Raw genomic sequence first — 26,118 nt, 5'->3', positions numbered from 1 at the left:
GTTTTGATTACCTTGACTGATGCGTTAAGAGCGTCATCTGTTGATTTCTGGGGTGTAAATTCATATTGCTTCTGACTGCGCATAATGCTTGAAAAGTATCGTTATAATGATCGTAAATACGAATAATAAAAAAACAACATGTCTTCGTTGACTGTTGGGGTTAGAATGAATCGAAAAAAAATATCTGTATTATTCGTAACGCTTTTGATGGGTCTCCTTTATATTATATGAAGCAATCTGATTACCATAAAAGTATATATCTTTCCGTTATGTTGGCTCTCAATTGATGATTCCCACCTTAGAAAACATTTTTTATATCTTCGTATTATTTTGTTACAGATACAAAATCAAGGCTGACGGCAGATGGTTCCATTGAGGTGAGCACCACGTACACATTAGCATAACAAACCTTATTTACATAACCTATCTTTTTTTTATTCCTTTTTTTGGAAACCAAAAGTTTTACAGATTATATTTATTTATTTTAACACCTACATATATACATATTGGGGCAAGCATATTGCGTTAGGGAAATTTCATCCAACCTACCTAAACCGTTCAGTTCGAGAAAATAAAAATGATAAGTTCAATATGGACATACTTTTATACATAAATTGATTTTTTTTTTTCATTATTATTTCTGTATTATTCAATTTAGTACTCACTATTTTTTGGCATATAATGTATTACTTTAATTTCTTACTTTAGTATGGAGTGAGTTTATATCCCAAACCATAATCGAAACCATATCTTAATTATCATTTCAATTATGTTTATGTATTATTTTCTATTCATTTTAACGGTATTTTTATTTTGTTTTTTTTATTATGGATGCAACTTAATTTGTAAAATTTATTTCTTATTATTTTTTTACGTTATCTGATTTAAAATTTTATTATATATACTTTGTATTTCTGGGTTTTTATTCCATTACATCACATGTTATCATAATTTTATGTACATTTTTTATTGCTAATTACTATAGTTTAAAACGGGCACACCCAAAAAACCTTATAATTTAACGAGTTTTATTTTAAATGAATAAATAAATGAATATTTATACAGAATCTAGCGATTTTATACAAAATTTGAAACAAAAACCTACACTATACTATAAAGTGTGGAGGGGGGGTGAGAAGGAAAGAAGAAGGAGAAAGGAAAAACTCAAATATTTAAATTGTGATAACTGAATCTTGATTTCAATGTTAATAAAGAAGGGGCGTCTCTGACATCAGTGAGTGAATTATTCCACAATCAAGCCGCTACTACTACGAAAAAGGAGGCAAAAAAAATAGAGGCGATAGTCTATGTCGTGATAGATGTTGGAAGAGCTGTCTTAGATGAACAGGCAAAGTGGGATTATTCAAAATATTGTGAAAATGTGAATGTTTCTTCTATGCCTGATACTGAGCTAGTGTAGTTGCATGCGGTATTTGGTTATGGGGTCAAATTTGCAAAGATTGTATTTTAGTGTTGCATCTTTATCCAGTCGTAAAAATAAATCATGTATTTCATTTTCAATTTTTTATGCCGCAAAATAAATATTTTCAACCACTCTCACCTTGAAAAGAATGAAATCTTCTCCACTTCTTGTTTAAAAATCCTTGTTGAACCGTTTTTAAATTTTTACTGTACTGAAATGTATTGTTTGGATTAGGGACCAGTCAAATCATGAAAAATTCCATTTAAAAAATCTCAAAGTAAACTAACGCTTTTTTTCAAAATGGGTTGTTTTATCGAACGTTTTCAAGTATCAAATTTTATTAGTTTTGACAAAAACGCCACCATTTTTAAACTAAACTTTTTATAACATATGTGTTTTTATTCAATTTGCCCTTAATGTTCGCTGCGGGTAGTTTCCGATCCATTAGATGGATATTTTGGTTTATTTTTGGTAGAGTTACCACAGAGGGTACATAAGGCAGCGAATGTGGTATTTCGCTCGCTTTTTGCTTGCCTACCTCCCGGAAACAATAGTCGTATTCAGCGATCCCTATCTGTGGATCTCTACAGCACTAGAGCTCTTCCGCTCTCAACTTCTAATTCTGAGAATAAATCGCTACAAAGAAACATCGCTTTTCATTATACCGTCCACAGCTTCTATGTAAAAAGAAACTATAATAAGTGCATTATTTTTTTTCCTTACATGTAATAAATAAAAAAATAAAAAAAACAAATGATATTAGAGTAAAATCTCAAGAATGTAAACTACTAATATCATACTTAACAAATCGGAAGAAGTATACCTTTGTAAATGAAAAAAAAAGTAAAATACACACAGTAAATTTTGTAGTATCACAAGGATCTATTTTGGGTACCTTATTATTTATATATTTTTTTTATTATTATTTTTTTTGCACCACAACAGGCCAGGAGGCCCAATTACAGTGGAGAATTACATCACAGAACACCCAGGCTTGAGAGAATACACACTTTAATTTTTGTGTTCTCACCGGGAATCGAACCCGGAACCTTTCGTGTGTGAGTCAAGCGTCTTGACCACTACACCACGGAGGCCGCCATTTTATATATTAATGACTTACCACTGTACAATTGTAATTTTGAGACCTAATTATGTTGACTAAATGGACAAACTTACTTACACTTAATGAAAAAAAATGCAATATTATCCATTTTGAATCTAAAAAAAAATGTCATAAAGTAGATGCTTACATAAATAACTGAAATTGAACATGTTAAATACTTAGGACTAAAAATAGATCATACTCATAATTTAATTAACAAAGTGGCGACATTATCGAATCTTTTTTTTAATCCAAATTTTTGTTCCAAAAACTAAAATATGTTATATGCAACTACTATGGGGGACAGGAAATCAAAATTGTAAATACCATTGTTTTATCAGATCAGTTAAAGACATTTTAAATTTATCTCCTGCTTGACTTTTAACTTTTAATTTGATATTTAATTTTGTCTTTCAATTTTAACTTTTTAATTTTAATTCTTAAATTTAACTTTTAATTTAAACTTTTAACTTAATTTTAATTTAAACTTTTCATTTTAATTTTAACTTTTACTTTTAATTTTAAACATTTGATTTCAACTCTTAATTTACACTTACTTACATTTACTACCTGCATCGAATAATTTATTGTTGGTTGTGATTTTTTACAATTAAATTGAAATGTTCATGGAAGCAGAGAGAGAGGGAGGAAAGTAGAGTAGCTTTACAATGTCTTCTCCTTTTCATAAACTTCTTATGAAATATTTTTATTTTTACTTTTTTAGAATTAAATTATTTTTCCCCTCACCTCCTGCATTTATTAGTGTGAAATCTGTAATTGGTCTTACTTTTATAAATTGTTCTTTTGTATCTTGTTTTATATAAAGACTGTATGATTTCATTAATAAATAAATAAATAAAATGACATAAACAGACTACAAAGACAACAGAATAAAATAGTAAAGTTAGTATATATGATCTTCCTTCCTTATCTAACAGCAACTAAAGAACTTTTTAAACAAACTAAGCAATTAAATGTAACTAAACTCTTTAAACTAAAATCCTTCAAATGTTTTCATATATTAGCTACTGATGTTATTGTAGACGAAGAACTAAAACTTGAAAAAAATTGTAGTAAACATGGACACAATACGAGAATATCAGAAAAATATCATACACAACCCTCTAAAACGAGAAAAGGAGAGTTGAGACTAATAAACCATTGACTGAAATTATATAATACGAGTAAACTACCAGACAAAACTAGGCAAAAGTCTCAGATAACCTTTACAAAAGATGTCAAAAATATTATCATTAATATATTCAACAGTAGAATGAGAATTTTCAAATTAAAAATATTTTGTTAAATGTATGGAACCCGTAAGGGTTTATCAATGAAATTTTAAAATAGAAAAAAATAGAAAAAATATATTTTAAAAACTATCCTAAAGATTTATGTAGACATTTTGTAAGACATTTAAAACAATCATCCTTAAAAAAGGTTATAGTGATTTCAAATCAAATCAGTATAGTCATCATTCATCATTCCCTTTCCGCACCTAATGGTGCATAGGGCACTGCATTGGTACACTAATCGCAGCGTATCCTGATATTTTTTTGCTTCATGAAGGTAAGGTGATTAGTATAACGCTTCAGGTACCAGTCTAGGAACTATGAAATATTCAAGTGTGAAAACATCCTTTTAATTTTAAATAAATATTTAATTTCAACCATGTCGGGAATCGAACCCGAGAGCTCTTGCATGGTAGGCAAACGTGCTGACCATTTCACCACGAGGTCAACAAATTTGTATACTCCCACAATAAACACTGTTTCGTATTGTGTGTAAAATAATTAAACATGTTTTTATAGAAATAAAAAAACAAATAACACATTTTTATATAATATTTAATATAAAGACTTAATATTAACACAGTGTAATATATTATGTTATTACGTCATAAAAGCTAAAAGATTAGGACGGAGATATAAAATGATGATATACGACGAGAAGGATTAGCAGGAGAAAAATATAATTATAAAGATGTATAGACATGTCAACATTTATTTATTAAGGAAATCTTGAAATAAATACAAGGTACAAAAGAACAATTTGAAAAAGTAAGACCAATTACAGACTTCACATTAATTTATTATTAATGCAGGAAGAGAGGGGAAAAATAATTCAATTCTAAAAAAACATTATATTTTTAAAAATATAAATATTAAATAAAAAGTACATAAAAAGGAGAAAACATTGTACAGCTCCAACTATACTTTCCTCCCCTCTCTCTCTGCTTCCATAACCATTTGTATTTCTTAGTAAAAATTCACAACCAAAAATAAATCATTAGATGCAGGTAGTAGATGTACATATGAATAAGTTATGATTAAGAATTAAAATTAAAAGGGAAAATCAAAATTTAGAAAAAGTTAAAACTATAAGATAAAATTAAAATTAAAAGTTAAAAGTTAGGCAGGAGATAAATTTAAAATGTCTTCAACAGATCTGATAAAAATATAGTATTTACAGTGTAAAATTCTTAACCATTAATACTAAATGCACTCTTGTACAAGCATTACTACTACCCATTCTACATTACGCTGATATTTCCATGACTGATTTAAGCTGTGAGCAACTCGATAAACTTGAACGACTTCAGAATTAACATTTTTGGTCTTAAGCTAGGGTTTCCTAAGACAGCGGTGCCCGTAGCTTAACGGCCGTAGTGAACGGTGATTCGGTGGACAGCTGTCGTAACGTTGACTAGAGAGTGGTTTTCTAGGAAAACGGTGTTATCAACACCAAAAGGAAACCACTCTCTAGTCGACGTTACGACGGCTGTCCACCGCATCACCGTTCACTACGGCCGTTAAGATACGGGCACTGCTGTCCTAGGAAACCCGCTTTAGGAAATATGACCACATTTCTGATTATCGTAGGCAATTGGATTGGCTCAAAATTAGACAGCAGAGAGAATTTCACTCCCTCTCACTTTTGTTCAATGTACTTCATAGTCCTAACGCTCCTATATACCTGCGTGAAAATTTTCAACGCTTATCATTTCATGGTTTACCTCTACGTTCTAATTCTCAAGGCTCTCTGTTAATACCCATCCACAATTTCTCTTTCTTCTCTAACTCATATAGTGTCCATGCGGCTCGACTGTGGAATCATCTCCCATCCACCATCAAAGATGTTACTACATTATCTCTATTTAAATCACGTCTGAAGAAACATCTCCTTTCTCTTCCTTAATCTCTCTTCCTTTCCTCTTTTCCGTTGAGTAATAGTTTTGATTTAAGGTAATTTATAAACAAATAAGTTCATTTATATTTTTATTCATCTTTAGCTTTTAAATCTTTATTTTCTATTGAATATGTTCTGTAACTTAAATTATGAAAATAAAACTATTGTTTTATTGGTTGGTTAGAAGAAAGTGCTATTTGGCAATGTACAAATAACATTATGTACAAAAAGTTAAATATAGGATAATATGTCGATGTCACTAAAACTGTCATTAAAGGTAATCTGTATTCTTCGAAGAGTGCTATTTTTCATACAATATGTCATTGAGTTGAGATGTTTACGTGTACAATATTGCAACGAATCCCTGTTTCTTTCTATCTACTTATAACATATTTTTACTATCAATAAAATTACTAATTTATTTCCACTAATTTTTACTTGGCAGTGCACTGCACTTATGTACATACTAAGGAACCGCCTCTGATCTATATATATTTACATAGGTTTGCCATAATAAAAAATCGCTCAAAAAATTATACTCTTTGAGATCTGTCATATAGTACTCTAGGTAGGTTTTATCAGGCTTCCTGGCCGGTTGGCAACTTGGTGTTTTAATAGAAAAGTTCTGATTTAAATGCCATAAAACATTTTAAAGGTGATTATCTCAGTTCGAGCTTAATTTAAGATGCATCGTTTTGCCGTAAGACGGTCGGGGCGGGATACTTTGTATTAGCACATAGTATCTTCATATAGTTCTATGATACTAGGTCATTTACTTTACTTTTTTATATGACCGTCACAGTTTTATTGACCTTGCTCATAACGTACGAGGTTTATATTTCTCAGGTGGATTTTGTTTCAAAGCTATGTATATCTGAGTAGTGTTGGGTAAGGGAACGAATTTCAACTGTGGATCTATATAGGGACTTTTCCGCATTTTCTTAGGAAACATTATTTGAATTAGAATCCATAAATATCGGAAGTCTAAAAAATTTAGAAGATTTATTTTATTTAAGGCGTACATTAGGGTGTCTACCCTCTATTTTTTTTGAAATAGGTCGAAACAAATGTACATAAAATTTTATGAAATTTAAACAATGGCAACCCGTGCTGACTTTTACCTAAACATAGTCAGTACTTGTTTTCTTAGGTGAACGCACACCCGCGTGTCAATGTGCTTATAATTTCAAGTTTGTTCGTAAGTAAACGTAGAGTTTAAAATACATAAACATGTCAGTCGAATCACATAAGTAGTTCTAAAATATAAATATGTTTAATAAGGTACGCAAAACATCAAATAACGGGTTAAAAACGTCCCTCTAGCAGTGGCGAGCGGTGAGTTTTAAAATTGGTAAGCTATGAAAATTCTGATAAAATGTCCATAGCGGTAGTATGGCATATAAAAAACAAGTCTATTGTATATTTAATAAATAATTCATAACAAATGGCTGCAGCGGCTAATAGTTTCAGTAAAAATATTTTCTAATGTAGCACAAACATTTGATTTAAAAAATACAATTTAAAAAAACATAATTGCAAAAAAAAATTTGAACCCCTATGGATTCGAACCTCCGCCCAAGTCATTAGAAAGCGACGACCCATCCGCGCAGCTATTTCGCGTTTTGCGCCGAATGGCGAAAAAGTAATTAATAAATTAAATAATTCATTAGCGCACCGGTGCGTCTTCGGTTAAGTCAGACTATTATAACTTGTCTTGAAATAAAACACTATTTCTTAATAAATGATAATAATTTAAAAGTATTCCTTACCGAGTACGATAGTTCACCAAACAAAACATAAATTATGTTTTAAGAATCATTGTTTCATCGACTTTTATAGCACATTATTATTCACAAAACGACATAAGTTATACATATTATAATTCTTCATATATATTTATTCTTAACACTATACACTAGTAACGTTTTTATCATAACTCTAACTAAATTTTAAAAGTTTAAATGGATACTGAAGAATAACCTACAATATTCAACTGTCATCGTATGCACAAAAACGAATAACAATTAAAAAACAATAGGCGAATTTTTGTTTTTTAAAACCCACTAAAGGATTTATACTATATTATGGATTAAAATATTAATTCGTTTCGATTAAAATATCAAAATATTTATTTATTTAAAAGCAAATTTACTTTCAAACCACCGAAACATAAGATTGATAAATTACTTACGACATACAAAATATATTCGTTATCTATTTCTTACACATAACGAGTGCGTATATTGTCACCTCCCTTAGACTGTCGTAAGTCAAATTGATGTATTTTAAAGAATACTAGCCCTTATGAAAAAGTATTGAAAGACTAAATTGCATTAATGAAAGCGGCAAGATTTTACTGTAATCGCAAGTGTAATTTTTCGAACGAGATTCTAAAGTTTTAGGTTAAAGACGTATTTGAATTAGTGATTTTAAAGTGAGCAGAGTAATCTTGTGTAATCCAGTAGTTATAATTTTGGCCAATAGAGGCGCAACTGGTCGCTGTATGGAATAAAGGAATATATAAATTTACATACCCAAGAAAAGTAATATATTTTTTTGGTGATGTGTTTTTTCCTAATAATACTACAGTATTATAAAACATTACTTACGATGTCAAAAAAATATGGTAAGCTGCATGTAATCGATTACAAGGAGCATTCGCCACTGCCCTCTAGTGAACAAGTTCAAACAGTATTATATTTGAATAATTAATTTCAAGCATAAATTTCACCATTCGTAAGTATAAAGGCACAAATATATACCAAATTGTTGCCGAGTTGTGTAGGAAAACTTGGAAACTTATATCAAGTTTAGAGAAGCTAACAAAAAAATCAAAGAAATAAAAAGACTTACAGCGCCAGAAAAAGCCAGGCCGTCCAGATCACTTCGGTGGAATGGATAAAAACTGACTGATAAAGAGGCGATCTCGAGCTGAGCAGTACAGATTCTCAGGTTCAACTTTGATCTCAAATTGACACGGGTTATTGTTATCTCATAGCAATAATTATGTGTATTTATATAATTGAGCAAATAGTAAAAAAATAGAGGGTATGCGTCTTAGATTTCGCAAAATAATCCCCGTATGGTTTAGGACACCCTAACGTACATGTATATTTCGTGTTACCAGGTGGTCAATTTGTCAAAATATATCCCGTAAGTGTCACACAAAGACAGTTTTAATACTCTTTTATGTATAGAGGTAACAAATAAGTTACGATAGCTACTGGTTTATATTGGATCGTATTATTAATTTACTAACAAAGGAATTTGTCCATATGAACGAAAAACTTTGTTTTATAAATACTAAATACTTAAATACTAAAGCATTTTAAGATTAATATGTCGTGTCTAGTGTCTCTGGTTAGGTAAGTCTCCATTTAACATGTCTCGGGCTGTTCTTAGAAAGAGCTCCATTAATCCTCTAATCATTGTTAGTATTACTTATACAAGCAAAAATGGTTACTTGGTTAACCCTTTGTTCCCCGAACACTGATTTAGTAGAATTTTTACTAAACGTTATTACGAATTACGTTATTCAAAGCTTGAAAACGAATGGGAGTTTTTTTTAAAACGTTTTACTGCCTTAAAATAAAAAAAATATTGGTTAAAAATAAGTTTGTATTATCAGGGAATTGCAATATGAAAATATGATATTTTTCCCCATAGTATATATTTACACAAATAAATAAAAAACCCGCATTATAATCAAACATTGCACTATCGACAGAATCAAGAAAGGGGTGCTGCGTTGGTTTGGACATGTAGAGCGAATGGACAGCGAAAGAACGGCTAAGCAAATGTTAATGGATGCAGAAAACGAGGAAGACCGAGAAAGACATAGCACGATCAAGTCCATCAAATACTTCCAGACGATGAACATGTCAAGAGTATGAATACTCGGCGTGCGTGCAGATGTATGAATGTAGAGTGAGCGAGGTCTGTATGCAAAGACAGAGTGATATGGCGTTCTTTCCTCTCTGCGTACCCCTACGGGGTAACGGCGTGATAGTTTGTTGTTGTTGTTGTTGTTGTTGTTGTTGTTTTTGTGTTGTTGTTGTTGTTGTTGTTGATGTTGTTGTTGTTATAATCAAGCTACAAAAATACTTGAAAAAAATAATTTACTTGCTATCATTATTATAAGCGCATAGCTGTCACCCAAACGGGTGGCTAAAAACTGATTCCAAGGTGTATTTTTTGGAACTTATTTTTATCATTTTTTTTTTAAAGAAATCTTTGTGTTCTTATGATTTGATTTACCCAAATATTTCAATTTATTATCTTTTATTTTAACCAAATTTACATACTTATGTTTCACTGCTGCACTTAAATGTAATTTCTAAAATATGTAAAAGCCCATTGGGCGTGTAAATCAATAAATAAATTTATGTGGCCATTTTAAACGAGTTGTAGATAACTCACTATTAAAACATGGAAATCAAGTTGTGGGGTGCGAACCTCGGAGCTTTGATCCACTCTTAAAAATAGCTGAAACTACTCCAAAATTTTAAAATATGTACTAGTTATTTTAAACTTGGTCAAATTTTTGCCATCAAGAAAAAAAAAAAAGGATTAATCGTCGGGTACTAAAAATTATTTATCAATTATTCAAACGCTCTGTACGCTTTCTTTGAAATTGGTAATTAAAAAATAGTAAGATAAAGCCACCCGTTTGGAATATTTTGACAAAAGCGATCGGTAATTTAACTTGAATGTAAAAACATTTTTTTCCCAAAGGCACTCAAGTTTTGTAGGACCTCGATGTTTTAATAAGCTACCTCAAGAGATTGCTAATTTTTCCAAAAATAAATTCCCAGTTGAAGTAAAAGAGTGACTCCTAATTGAATGTAGTTATACAGAAAGCAGCAAGCCATAGAAAAGTGAAACTGAGATAATAGCACTTTTGTGAAAAGGGCGAATAATTTAATCTACACAACAGTTGGAATGTTTTCGACTTTTGAGAAATGATAAACAATGAATACATTAGTTTGTTAATGTTACGAACAAGAATTTAATTGCGTATTTGACCAGTTTTTATGATTCTTTTAAATACTGTAAGATTACCTAGTGCTGTGGGTATTTTCTGCAAATTGAGAAATGCCGTTTTTGTGATCGACACTATTTTCAAAAGGTGATTATAACAGTTTTTTGTACGAAAGCGACCTGGCAGTTTTTACCAGAACATAGAATAGACTTCACTGCAGCCAATAACACCAAAATCTTATTTTTTCAAAATTGTGGACTGGCTGCTTTCTGCATAACTACGTTCAATTGTAAGAAGTCAATTGTTTATTTTTCATAAATTATTTTTTTTCTCTGTTTTTAATTTAGTTAACTTAGTTTTAGTTTTTGGAATTCATATTCTTAGTTGTCAATTTTTAAACTGTTCATTATTTTTATTTTATTAATGAAGATGTTATTTTTATGATTATTTTAATTTTTTATCTTTATCGTAATTGTTTTAAGTATTTTATTTTTGTAATTTATACATATTACTTTATCGTAAAATTTTTGTGACATCCTTATATTATGCATAAATATATAATATGTAGCTTCAGAGCATGTATTACCCATCTCCTTTGATTACAAAATAGAAAATATTAATTTAGATGTAGTCAAGTCTATTAAAGACCTCGGAGTTATCATGGAATATAAACTTACCTTTAATGAACATATTGATACTATGATTAACAAGTCACTAAAACTATTGGGTTTTGTTAGCAGAACATCTAGTGACTTTACTAATATGTTCACGGTCAAAACACTATATTGCTTACTTGTTCGTCCTCTTTTAGAATATGTATCCGTAATCTGGTCTCCCGTCTATGTAGGCTGGATAAATTATATCGAATCGGTGCAACATCGTTTGCCAAGAAAAGTAGCATGGATGATTGGCCTCGAGAAAGGAGACTACACTTACGGAGAAATGGAGTCAATGTTAAAAATCTCAAGTCTACAAAAACAGAAATAACATTGACTCCATATTTATGTTTCATTTCCTGAATGACTAAATTGATGTACTATCGTTACTGGAACAAGCGGCATTCAATGTTCCGATCCGCCAGTTGCGAAATAATAATGTGCTGTTCCTCAATCAACACAGCACAAACTATGGCTTGCATGCACCAATATCCCGATTGTGTCGTATTGTAAACTCGAGACAAGATCTGGACTTTTTTGGTGTAAGTCTTTATAGATTTAAAAATTCACTAAGATAGACCGGATCTTGTCTTGAGGTGGTAATTTTTATTTTTTTTGTCCTAGCTTTAATTTTATTCAGTTGTATTTTATTTTATTAGTGCCGGTATTTATTATCAGAAATTGTATATCCCATCATTAAAATGGACTGCTTAAGTCCGTCAAATAAATAAATAAATAAATTAGTGAAGCTGCCAGGAATATTTTTTTGCCATTTTACATGTCAACCGTTTGTTTTGTATTGCAAGTATGTATTTAAAATTGTTCGCTAATAAACGCCGTAATTCAGCGTTGAACTGAACTGCATGTAACTTTTCTTTATTTATGAAACGGATCCAATGACGCGATGTGTGCATAATACTTTTTTTTTAAATACAGTAATCCAGTATTTTTTTGATACACTCAATTGTCTTGCCAGTCTTTGATTTCAATCCCAAGCGTTAAAGCCGAAGCTCTGACTGCGATCAGGTGAAATGTGTTTTCTTATCCGCCCTTTTTTCTTTTAATTCTGTCACAAAGAACCTTACTTAGGCGCAATTGGTGTCCCTATCGTCACTCTTTAGATAGCGAACAAAATAATCGGTTGGACGAACATATGAGCACTGTTGGGGAATGAAATTAAGAATGAAAAGGGTGGAAAGGGATACCTCTACTGGGAGAATAGGAATATAATGAACTTTATAGTGGAAAAGGATGCACAACTCAATTAAGCTGCTGTGGTCTTGACACCTTGCTTGAAAAGCTAGTTTTAGCTGGATGGTCCCTACATGTACTATTGAATCAGAAGATTGAACAAATTATGTTTACAGGAGAGCAAAAACAAAGCTTGCTATTTTTTTTAGAAGCTAATAGATACTGTAGAATTGCCAAACATTTGTCTTTTGTATGTTAATACACTTGTTTGACATATATTTGTCAATTCAAAGTATTTGCTATGTATATCACGCCATGCCACGGGCATATTTATAGCTTCCACATGGGAGTGTTTTTGAAAAAAATGTAAAAAGGGCTCAATAGGAACTTCTCTGTGTCCAGGCTGATAAAGAATACAGTTCTGTGTGTGAAATAGAACCTAGGACAAGTCTCTTTAACTCGATTGCTCAGGTAAAAATCCTGAGTAATAAAATCGATTGGAGATAGGTACAACTCGTTGCGTAATGGTTAGCACGTTGATTTACCATTTTTCACGTGAAACATTGATTTCGACGGTTGTTTAAACGGCAATATCTCATTTTTCATGGTACATAAAGTGTAAGACTGATCAATTTACCTTCTTGTAAGAGGTGATTGAAATGCGCTGCATTTGTTTTAAGAATGTAGCGCCCTATGCATCACTGGGTGTTGAAAAGAGAATGATGACGATAGGAACCTTTTGCTATCATTGATCTTTGTTTTTTTAAGTACCGCATATTAGTAATGTCAAAAGTTAATGGCGTTTTCAAAATTGGGAATAGGAGATTCCTAGGTTTAGAATTTGTGAGTGTAACTACTGCCCTGACAAAGAGACGAGTACGTCTCAAATTTGAAAGACATAAAAAAGTCGGTAAGTTGTTATGTACAAATATTAGCTGACATTTAGTAAAGCGTTTGAAGACGACTCTTTTGCTTTAAATATTAATAACAAGCATTTCATTTTACTTTATTATATTATTTGTTCCTATTTCATTTGACGTAAAACGTATCTTTAAGCAGGATTACATTGTTATGTCGTGTTGTGGAGTGGAGTGTTGGGAAACTATGTGGCGCGTATCGCTTCTGTGTATTTTAAATGGTCAGAATTACATTGCTCTAGCGTGGTGGTGTCGTGGCGCGCTTATGTTATCTTATTTTTATTTCAAAGTTATATAAAATTCTCGGTTTTATTTCAGTAAATCAATTGGAAAAGTTTTCGAAAATCCCAAAATCCTCTCCATTGTTTATTGCGCACTTGTCAGAAGACCACTGGAATATGCATAGACAATATGAAATCCGCAATATAAAACAAATATAGATAACATAAAACACATTCAAGATATGTTCGTAAAATAATTCAACTCCAAATACGGCAACAACATGTCGCAAACTTTTGACTTAAAAACGGCAAGCACTTGAAGACTTTTTATTTATACGTCAAATACGCAATGGCCAAATTGCCTGCTCAGACCTACTCTCCGATTGATTTAAATATCCCACCTAGGTGGAAAAGACACACCAAAAATTCCTAAGTACAATGCAAATGGAGCAATAAATTCACCCATCAATAGTGCCCTGACCTTTTATAGGTATATTTAAATAGACACTCGACATCGACATCTTACTAGACTGCAACATCTTTTAAAAATAATATTCTGACGAAATTCCAAACCGCAATTTTCCCCACTTACATCATTACACTTTTTATGATACTCTCTCACACGCACCCCCACACCCTGTTTTGACCGTTTTGACTTACCTCGTAACAAATTAAGGCTCTAATTGGATTACAACTAAAATGTCATTTTTATACCCATTAAGATATCAGTGGCGAACTGTGATTTTATTCACAGGTAAACTATAAAAAAAATATCATAAATTTGTACTTACATAGAAGGACATAATATAATGTAAGTAATATATACCATAAATTGATATTTTTCTGTGGTTCTGTGTAATACAACAACTCTCATCCATCAACTTAAACGACGTAACATAATGATATATTATATTATGTAGATATGTATATTATTCATTAATACGTGACTCATTAAAAATAAATAAAAAATAACCCTATGAATTTAGTCGATATTAGGTATTCAATTGAAATGTCAACTGGCTGAATTGTTCTAGAAATTAATAGTGCTAAAAACGGCCGCGTCGAGCGCCATATGTCCTGCAATATGACGCATGAAAGTAATTATGATCTTATGTCAAAAGCACCATCTCAAAGAAAAATAGCACTTAAGAAATAATGTTTGAAATACTGTTTTCCAAATCAAGAATCTTCAAATAATTTGTGTAATCTGCAAGTTTAATCAAGGAGAAAAAACCCGTACTGGGGTTAAGACATTCAAAATATAGTATACTTATTTGAATGAAAAAATGAGCTGAAATATTCGGCTAGTTTCTTTGCTCACCGCAGGCGATGAGCCCGTTTTATTAATATTAAAATTTATATTAGGATAAAAATACGAACGGTGGAAATGATTAAAAATGAATGTTTATTATTTATTTGTTTTTCTGTAAATAAAGTTACAGTAAAACGTTATTATGGTTAGTCAAATATAATGGTAGGCTGCGCATAATCGCTTCTATACACGGTTCGTCCCTGTAAGATATAATATATAGAGATGACACTCAATAAAAATCTGAGAGAAGAAGTCACCCCCGAAGAAAAGGGAATGACCAGCGGAGGGAGCAAGTGTCGTCACGCCATATCACATCGAATTTGGCAAGCAATACACGTAGTACAGTAAAAATTACGGACTGTTTACATCGGTCTTCTGTAAGTTCAATTCAGGATGTCGCTCCTTTCCGCATACGCGTCACTTTTGTTTATCGTTCCACTATACGCCCGTCTAACTGAGCAGGACAGATAGAAGATCTAAGTACTAGTGAATACTAATAAGAAGCTTTTTAACATTAAAATACCTATTTTGAACAAGTATTGATTAAGATAAAAACATTACTTACCGGTGAAAGGTTTTATCATCGCTTTTCCAGGTCGATTTGTGCAGTATCTTAGCGTACATGTAGGCATTTTATTAATTGCGAGGAGATAAAAGTTCAAAAGTAGCCGGAGACTGCTCGCAACAGACTAAAGTCCGTTCTATCAAACATATGCAAATTGGCCGCAGGTTGAGGGACCATATTTCGAACGCTCATGTTTACTCTAGCTATATATTTATGTACCTCAATGTTTATATTTAAGAATTATTATCTTTACTTGTTGTTTTGATATGTTTGTCATTTTGTATGACGTTGCGTTAAAAAAAAATAAAAAAAATTTTGCCCTTATATGTGTTCACAGTATTGTTAACGTTTAAATGAGTTTTGTTGAATTTCGTTACAGTTCATATTTTAATTAGTTCTGAGAACAGTCAACTTCTTGCGTCTGTAAACATCCTCAACAACGTAAACACAATAAATGTACCACTGAGTCAGTATTGCAGTATCGTGTAAATAGTAATATACATTTGATATAACGGGGGTAGACTTAATGAGAAATTTAAATAAAAACCACAGCTATTTTCCATACTAAATAATAAAATGAACATTAAACCACTTTTAACGAAATGTAAATTAAATTAATATTAAGTTTCGCGGTGAAAAATAATTTCATTAAAATAAATATAAAACATCTTTGATTTTAACTCGTTATTTTTTTCTCTACCTACCGGTTTCAAAACTACACAAGCTTATTTGTTCAAGGTAACTAACATATGGAGCTAATAAGTCAAATCTTGTTGTCATGTTGTTCTTGTCAAAATGGGAGGTGTAATAAAATAATAAATCTGGCATAAACCAATTACATTGTAATGATTGCGGTTGCCGAACGAGGGAAGCTGCCCGAAGAAGCTCTCTGTAATATGTTAGCTTTAGCATCTTTGACGATTCAATCTAAACTGGGGAAAAAAAAGACGCTGGGTTAAAAGTTCTTCATGTTGGAAATAAAAATATTAAAATTAGACAACTTGGAAAGCTAAAGAGGTATCTCGCTACTTATCTCGATGCTCAAAGTCCTTACAAGAACATTTAGAACAAAACTTGAGCAAGACATTGCAAACAGAGAAGAGCAGAAAGGATTTGGGAAAAATTGCTCCACCACGGATGCCACTTTCATCATTAGAAAAATCAAATAACTACAATAAAACCGCGTACGAATATGCTTTATCAACCTAAAAAAATATTTGATAAGGTATTGCTGAATGATATCATCAAATCATATCAACCGAAAAAGGAGTATCGCCAGCAGTCACTAAAACCAACCAAGATATTAACGCTGGTAGCAATTAATAATATGGTAAAATACCCAATGAAATCCCAGCAGTCAGTGGCATAAGACAAGGTCATAGTCTGAATCCTTTTCTATCCAATGTAATTATGAAAAATATCATAAATGGCAAATCTAAGACTTAATAAAGTCGTCAACGAACCATGTTACGCATACGATGCAACCATATTGGCAGAATCAGAAGATGATTTACAACACATGTTACACAAGTTTCATCTAGCACCTCAGAAATTTAACACGAGCATCTTAGTCAGAACAACAAATAGCTTAACAATATCAATACCCGAAGATATTCAATCTGAAGATAGATGATAAAACAGAGGAACAGGTGATGTCTTTTAAATACTTGGTTGTTGAAATCTCGACCCACGGCGACCTATACTCCGAAGTGAGGGAAAAAAACTAATAAAGCCTCGGGAATATCTGGATGCTTGAGAAATATCTATGGCATAATAAACACATGCGGATTGAAAACAAGGTCCGCATATACAAAACGTGTATCAGACCAATCATGACGTATGCAGTAGAGACGAGAGCAGTTACGGTGAGAACAAAAATCTGCTTTGAACGTCAGAGGTGAAAGTATTAAGGACAGGAAAAACCCCGAGGGACAGAATCCGGAATCAAGAAATTAGAAGGACTTGCGATACCCAAGACATTGTACGGTGGAGCAGAACAAGGAGAAGATTCTGGATATAATGGACAGCTCCAGAATACCCTTTTTCGTGGCCCATGAAATCCCAGCTGGTCGCCGTCTGCCAGGAAGACCACCAAAAAGATGAAAGGACAGCTGGAACTCAGCGTCTTACGAATCACCCTTTAGCCGATAGCAGATCAACCGATCGAAACGAAAAAGAAGAACTTTGAAATCTAAAAAAATAAAAAAGTGCTTAATAATAAGAAAAAAAAAAAATTTAAAAAAAAATTATATGTCCTTTGATCCACTCCTGTCTAGTTTTAAAGAGAGTATCCATCTCACTCCACACCTCTCATCTTAACAAAAACAATACGACAAAAATATTTTACTTATGAGCTCCATATGTTCAGATATAATATTTAGTAATCATCGTTAAATTAAAATAGGACAAGATTTTTAAGTATATACCGTGATAAAGAAACTTGTGTAGATTTGAAACCGGTCGGTAGGAAAAAAAGGTGGTTAAAAACAAAGTTGTTTAATATTTATTTTATAATAATATTAATAACCACTAAAGTCAGTGCTTCTGTGAAAAAAGGAAATATTTGTGTTCTTATGATTTAACCAAATATTTTATTTTGAGGGCCATTTTCAACGAGTTGTAAAAAACTCACTATTAGAAAATGGGAATCACGTTGGGATAGAGTGGGATTCGAACCACGGACCTTTTATCTGTGAGTGACTAGCCAGCGGACTTAAACGCGATTCTTAACTTTTATTTGAAAGTAGCAGTAAAATAAAAATGCTTAATTTAATCCGGCATATGGAAAATATGGTTCTGTGTTTGAAATAAAACCTTTGGCCTTATTTTGTAAATAATTCTTTCCGTCAATTTATTGGTTTTGGATGACTTTTCATTGAACGAGAGCGTTATACGATTTTGATTGCATAGAATGAGATGGATATATGACGAACGAACGAACTTACGAAAAGAAACTGTGACAGAATAAGCCTGCTGAATACTGGACGAGTGTTTTCGACTCGATGGTTACTTTTAACAAATTGATTTCAAAATTAAAATTCATGTAATAAAAGAGACGTTAAAAACATGAAAATGGTATGTAAATTTGTGGGTAAATGCTGTCCTTGCCTTCGTCGTGATAAGACGCGACACTATGCGGAAAACGACCGTCGCGTCGCGTCGTGTGTAATGAGGAAATGATTTAATTTCACTTAAATTTTTTAATGAAAAAAGAACAGATATTTAAAAACTATAAAAAAAATACCATGTTGTCTTTTACAGAATATTTTATTTTTTCTTTCTTATGTTACACAAAAATATTATAACTGTCCATTATTTAATATGGGTGCAAAAATTCATTAACATTTTTTGTATACCCATGAACAGGCCATGCCTTTGTAGGATTTTTTTGTTTACTATTTTTACTATTAATATGTATTTCATTGCTATGTAATTATGCTTTATTTTTTTAATACTCTGTTTTATCACTTATGTTTATTGTAAAAAACAAAAAATAAACAAAAATAAAAATATAGTTAGTTTTCTTTATAGATACGATAGAATTCATTGAATGGTCAGTTATATTTTCAGAACATTTATGTCAGTACATAAAAAATACACTGACAGCTAGCGTCGCAGCCATGGTAAAAAGATGCAAAGAAATATGAACAAAATAAATCCCAGAATGCTTTTAAATTTCACACACAAATTTTATGATGTGCATCGGGATTTGCTATCTTATTTATTTATTTGTAATTTTGAAAGCCCGTTAGAGTTAAATGAACATATTATGTTAATTCATGTTATGTCTCGTCTGGTTTAGTATATGTGCTTGTGTTGATTTTAAATTTGTCTCCAATATAATTTTTTAACTAGTCAGGTGATTCATAGTAGTGAAGTCCATCGTATAGTATTTTCGACTCTCCTGTAGCTGTCTTTGATTTTTTAATTTAGTATTGGTTTTGCTGTCTGTTAATAAAATAAATAACGGTCATGTCATCGTTTTGTTAGTATTCTCTCCCAATGTAATGAAATGAAAATATTTTATCATCTCAATTTTCGTATTTTATGTCAAAATGATGTATTTTTTTTATACAGTTCAGTCGTAGACATCAAGTAGGGTTAGTTGTATATGGGAGAGTGGGGTAATGACGAATATCTAAGGGAAAAATGAAAAATTGAAAAATAAAACTTTTAAATTGAAACAATTTTTTACAATTAAACTTTGGTATTTTCCATACACGATTAAAAAAGAAATAAAAAAACATACGAAATTGAATAAAAATCTATGCTAAAAATCTTGCCTTTCGTAACGTTTTTGTCTAAAATCTTATACAAACCCTTTTGATCCGCTTTTTTCATTGCAACATTTTTCATGGACCTATGTTTGGAATCTCAAGCACATTATTTCATCTTCATATTAACTATCATATTTTTCGGAACTGAATAAACAGATATAATCTTATTTTTCTTTAAATGTATTTTCGTCTACAAACAATTTTTTTAAAAATAATGGCATTCTAATGGTTAATTTTTTTTAAAGCCATTGATTTTTTTTTATAAGATAGCCTTGACTCCCATATAGTTTTTCCTTTATTCGTATTTATTGACGATTTTTTCTTTTTGTTTGATTTTTATTGGTGTTCTTGTCAAAGTTTCTGAATGTTTTTCCTGTTGATTTTGTTTTTGTAGGTTATCCCTGGTAACTGGGATATTTTTTATTTCTATAAAAAAAATATAAATATTTTGATCAAGCAAATTATTTTTTGAACCAGGTTTATTAATTTAATATTTTAATGACGCTTTTCCACGGGCAATTTTTTACATAATACTTGTTCTCCGGCAGTTTTTAGGTCATCCAAAGAATATCTTCTTTTATTCCTCCTAAAGTATTTGCACGGCATCTGAAAAAAATAATATTTGAATTTTACTTATACTACATGCTATGGCAAACGATCGCTATTGCCCCGGAAAAAAAATCGGCACTACCTCAGACCATCGAATATTCCAGAAAAATATATTTCTAAATCAACACATTAAACTTTGATTTCGTTTAAACCTATTTAAATATGTAGGTAAGTGATTGTTCCTCCTATAAAATTGAAGAACCCTATACTACATTAGTAACGGAAATTCAACTATCTAAGAAGGTGATAATTTTACATCATTTTAAAAGAAAATATACAGTGGTTCTTACCTTAAACGGCGTGCGCTACTTTTCCATACGAAATGAAGCTCGGTACTGGAGAGAAAAGCGGTTTTTTTTAGAACACCATCGTTTGAAGTTACCCGCAGATCACTATTATCCCACTCTTCCCTATAAGTTTTACGATCTTATTTCAGTGTCTTTGTATAATATTATTTTATTGTTGAAAGCGACGCAATATTCGCTATATTTTATATGCAGATAATAAGAGTATTTGCTATATGTAATATGCACAGAGTAGGGGTATTAGCTATATTTAATATGCAGATATTTAGCAAGAGTATTTGGTAGATTTAATATTTAGATAGTTAGAGTATTTGCTACATTTGACAACGTGTCAATTCTTCTCCCTTGAAACCTGTTCTCCTTTTCTTGTTCTTATCGGTTTTTTCAACTGCCCATACAATGACTTCATATCTTCCTTAACATTTATGTATAAAACGCAAACGCTTAAAATATATTTTTACTATACCCGGATATACATTTCTACTATCATATCTAAAAGTTTCGAGATTAAGCCGCATTTTATGTCCACCTGACCATAATAAAAATAAAGTTTCAATTCTGCGGTATGCTTCTAAAATAGAAAGCCATTGACCGCGTTATTTTAACTTTAGTCTTAAATCTAGCTTAGGATTCCATCGCTTCTCGTATATAGAGAACATACATTATTGAGAATTCTTAGCTTTCGAGGTGTACTTTGACGATACTTCTATATTTAGATAATGTGTTCTGGCACCAAAGAGATGTTATCAAATGTATTATTATTTCTTTGTTGTTATACCTAGTTCATACAAACTCAACTTGAGTAGGTACACAATGTTTCAAGAAATGTTTTTCACAAATAAATATTTATCGTAGATATTTCTTGATAAAACTATCAAAATCATTGTATAAAATAGCAATAAAATTCCTTGGTTTAGTTGAATTATTTTGTTTTTTGAGTAAGACTTTTCTTGAATATGCCCACTCAGGTGAAATCGCTGGTTAGTGGGTGAAAAAAATAAAAAATAAAACAGAGCCTAGAAATTTAATGATATATAAATAAAATTATTTAAAAAATGGATATAATGAGAACTTAATTGATAAAATATTAAATCGAAAACAAAAACGCAAACTTATAAACACATATTTATATTCGACTCCCACAGTAAATAAAGCAAACCCACGTTAAAAATGGAGGCGGATTCTTTTTATAAATGACATTTTTTCAAAACTTTCAACGGCTTTCTACACAACTAATAATATTGGAACATTGTTTAAAAATCACAAAGACAAAGTCCATAAATATAACAAATGTTATTATTTTAAAACTTTTAAACCATATTGGTTTTTGTAAAATGAATTAATATGTAATTAGTTTGTTTGATTATAAAGCGCTTATTTTGTTGATGTTGATAATTTAAATGCAAAATGAATAAAAACATTTATAATATTTTTAAATATAAATCAATCAAAAAAATGTATTTCAAATATTTAAATTGTGAGCGAACCTTAAACCTCATAATTTGTTGCAACAGAAAAATGAAAAACACTTTTTAAAGGGAATGCGGAAGTCTAGGGATTGACAGGGCTTATGACCTGTCATTGGCTAGTTTAAATAGCCACTTTCATCATCATTCCCTTTCCACACATAATTGTACATAGGGCACTGCAATGGTACACCAATCGCAGCGTATCTTGATTATTTTTGTTACATAAAGGTTAGAATACCAGTCTTACGCTTCAGGTACCAAGGACTGTAAAATATTTTAGTGTAAAAACACAATTATTACAACAATTATTATTTTGTAACAATTATTTCATATCAAAAACGTCGGGAATCAAACCCGAGACCTCTTGAACTGTAGACAAACGCGCTGGCCATTACACCACGAGGCCGAAAAAGGGCATTTACAGGGCTTATGACCTGTCGTTGGCTGGTTCAAGTGGCCCAAGCCCAGTAAATGCCTAGACTTCCATATCTCCTTCTCAGAAATGTGTTTTCTCTCTGTTGCCACAAATTTAGAGCAAAACTATTAACAAATTACAACAAGGATGGAGAATACTTAAATAAGGGATTATGGAAGTGGCCACTTTACACACTGTGTAACATTCACCATTTTGCTTATGTTTGAACATCCAAATTTCTTCAATTCTTCCATTTGTTGATTTTAGTGAAGTTAAAGAGCTGAAACCTTTATTTCTTTCTTTCTTTCTTTTGACGCCCATGGGGCTATTACATTATACATACTATACAATAAGAAAAAGTTACACAGTAAACATAATTAACATTTTTTTAAATATAATTTTTTTTAATAGATATTTTTAAAATTTAAAAATAAAGTTACATAATTAACATAATACAATATTAAGACATAATACATACATTATATTATGTTTATAATATAAGGCATAGTAGGATTCAAATAAAACATAATTATTATTTATTTTATTTTTTTACACCGGTAAACTAAACTTAAAAGTGAAGTTATCCAAAATGTTGAAAACTGATAAGGGTTTTATAAACTAAAAATATAAAACATAACACGGGCTAACTTTTAAGCATACATAAATAATTATTGTTGGGAAGAGATTCATCTGAATTATTTCACATACTAGGCAACGCCTGAAAACAATTTTTCAATTTTTAAACTTCTTCTTGGACCAGTTGGTTTCATTACAATATTTGAGTTTGTCCAAATGTTCATAGACAAAAGACCGGATTTCACCCCCTCGGGAGTCATTAAGATTAACAAATTACAACAGGGATGGAGAATACCTTAAATAAGGGAATATGGAAGTCTAGGCATTTACAGGGCTTATAACCTGTCATTGTATACAACAGTTGTAATTTGTTAATCTTAATGACTCACGAGGGGGTGAAATCCAGTCTTTTGTCTACGAACATTTGGACAAACTCAAATATTGTAGCAAAACTATTAGTTTGTAACGATGTTAAAACTTTAATCTTGATTTGCCAACAAACTGACTTGGCCAGTTTTTTGTATGCTCACGTTGTATGTAAATATAAAGTAGTTTTTTTTTACTACTGGTGTAATAAAACTGCATTCGATTTCGATCCATATGAGTTGTTTTCGTTTACAAGTCGTATAAATTTAATGCTGAAAATGATTTGTAGAATGTAAATTGGTATGAAAAACCATCTGGGGCTCTTGCTTCTCATTTCTCATGGTTATTGCGAGTAATTCTGATAAATATTTGTATTTTTACTATAGAACCATTAACCCATTCCCCTTTCGAGCTAACAACCGTTCATCTGCGAGCCAAATGTGTATTAATGCCTATAATTCTCGGCTGTTTTGATATTTGTGCCTACCGCTTGGAAATAATTTGAACAATTTCAATAAAACATAAAAACCTTGTTAAATTATTACGTGAGTAAACTTATCTAGAATTATCCATTAGTAATGAAGTTTTAATGACTTTTCAAAGTATATCTGATTCGTTATTTGCTTTTAGCTGAGCATTTGTGGTCATGAAATTACCGGGAAAGCAATCGTCAGGATGCGCCTCGACTAGGTTTGGCAATATGATGACTAGAAAATATAATTTTACTTTACAACATTGGCAGCATTTTGGCAGCATTCCAATAAACAACAATTTCGTTTTGTAGTAAAACAAAACTAATAATCGTTCAGTTTTGAAAAAATATTGGAATATTTGAGAAAAGAAAAGGAGCACGGGAGTGGATCTACGTTCAATGTTATCATTATGCGGTATTCTTTATTAATGGCACACTGGATCACTGGATGATGAAAGCTATTGCACCTTATTACTTTCAATAACGAATTTTCACTTTCATGAATGCACGTGTTATGTGAAATTTTAAATATGTATCAAATCCAAAATCTTCTGTTGTTGTATCTTGACGTTAAGGTGATTTTTAATGAAAATATGAATTAGTTATTCAAAGTTGGCGCTTTTATCATTTTTTATTGAAAAAATTAATTCTATCTTGTGTTTTCAATGTAAATTTTACAAAACTTGATTTGCGGAAACTTTACACTATATTGATTGTAACAAATACCATAACAATATTTTTTTTTCCTTTTCACAAAATGGTGTACAAAACAAAAAAATAGGTTATTTTCATTTTTCAATAAAAAAATGAACAGACTTAAAATCTAAATATTAGGAATTAGTGAACATAGATGGTCGGGAGTTGGAAAATACATGGCAGAAAATGGTGAAGTAATGTTTTACTCCGGTAATAATGATAATCATCATAGACATGGAGTCATATAATATTTCGATACTAATGGATAAAAATGATAATATTTGATATCAATCAAAAATCAAATACATGGAGTGAATATATAAAAGAACTGTTTGATGATCAAATACCACAACAATTTGACATACCTAATGGAGAAACCGGACCAAAAATATTAAAATCAGAAGTGATAAATGCGATTAACCAAATGAAAAATGGTAAAGCACCTGGATCTGATGAAGTATTTGCAGAGTTAATTAAGTTTGTAAATAACAATGATATCGATATATTTGTTAAGTTATTTAATCAAGTATATGCTACCGGAGTAATACCAAAAGAATGGCTTAAATCGACATTTATTACCTTACCGAAAAAAGTGAACGCAAAAAAGTGTAGTGAATATAGAACAATAAGTCTTATGAGCCACATTCTGAAAATTTTTCTGAAAATCATTCACGGAAGAATATATAAAAAGTGTGAGGAAAATTTTAGCGAAACACAATTTGTTTTTAGGAATGGATATGGTACAAGAGAAGCTCTCTGTTGTATTCAATTGCTTGTTGAAAGATGCCGCGACATGAACGTAGATGTATATGCATGTTTCATAGACTATGCCAAAGCTTTTGACAAAGTACGTCACCAAGAACTTCTAGAAATTTAAAAAATAAACAACTTAGATTCTAGAGATATAAGGATAATTGGTATTTTATACTAGCATCAAAAATCTGCAGTGAACGTGGATGGTGAATTGACATCGGATATAGACATATGTCGAGGAGTCCGGCAAGGATGCATTCTGTCTCCTCTCCTTTTTAATATGTACTCGGAAGCCATTTTTAGAAATGCACTAAATGAACTAACAAACGGCATTAGCATAAATGGACAAATTATAAACAATATCCGATACGCGGATGATACTGTCCTTCTAGCAGATAGTATGGAAAACTTGCAACTATTATTGGACAAAGTTTACACGGCAAGTTTGAATAAAGGGCTAGAAATGAATATTTCCAAGACTAAATGTTTGGTTATTCGGAAAAAGCCACAAACTTTCCCAATGACTTTAAAACTTGGAGCGCAGTTTATTGAGCAAGTTCATCAATATAAATATTTAGGATGCTGGCTGAATGATAAATGGGATCACCCGCAAGAGATCAAAG

The 26,118-nt window shown here is 31.1% G+C and overlaps 1 protein-coding gene across 1 annotated transcript in view; it reads left to right on the top strand.

The window, feature by feature from the left end:
* Positions 1-338: 338 nt before the first annotated feature.
* Positions 339-26,118, top strand: part of LOC148274746 (G protein-coupled receptor dmsr-1-like) — a 164,266-nt gene continuing 138,486 nt past the window's right edge. The window contains exon 1 of the mRNA XM_088236697.1: positions 339-377. The gene's annotated coding sequence lies outside the window, so the exon portion shown is untranslated. The remainder of the gene's footprint in view (positions 378-26,118) is intronic.

The sequence above is a fragment of the Micrasema longulum genome, unplaced genomic scaffold (genome assembly GCF_059751315.1).
Source record: "Micrasema longulum isolate JH-2025_06_02 unplaced genomic scaffold, ASM5975131v1 h1tg001595l, whole genome shotgun sequence".
NCBI lineage: Eukaryota > Metazoa > Arthropoda > Insecta > Trichoptera > Brachycentridae > Micrasema > Micrasema longulum.
The sequence above is the reverse complement of the archived record's forward strand: the minus strand, read 5'-3'. Positions and strand labels throughout refer to the sequence as shown.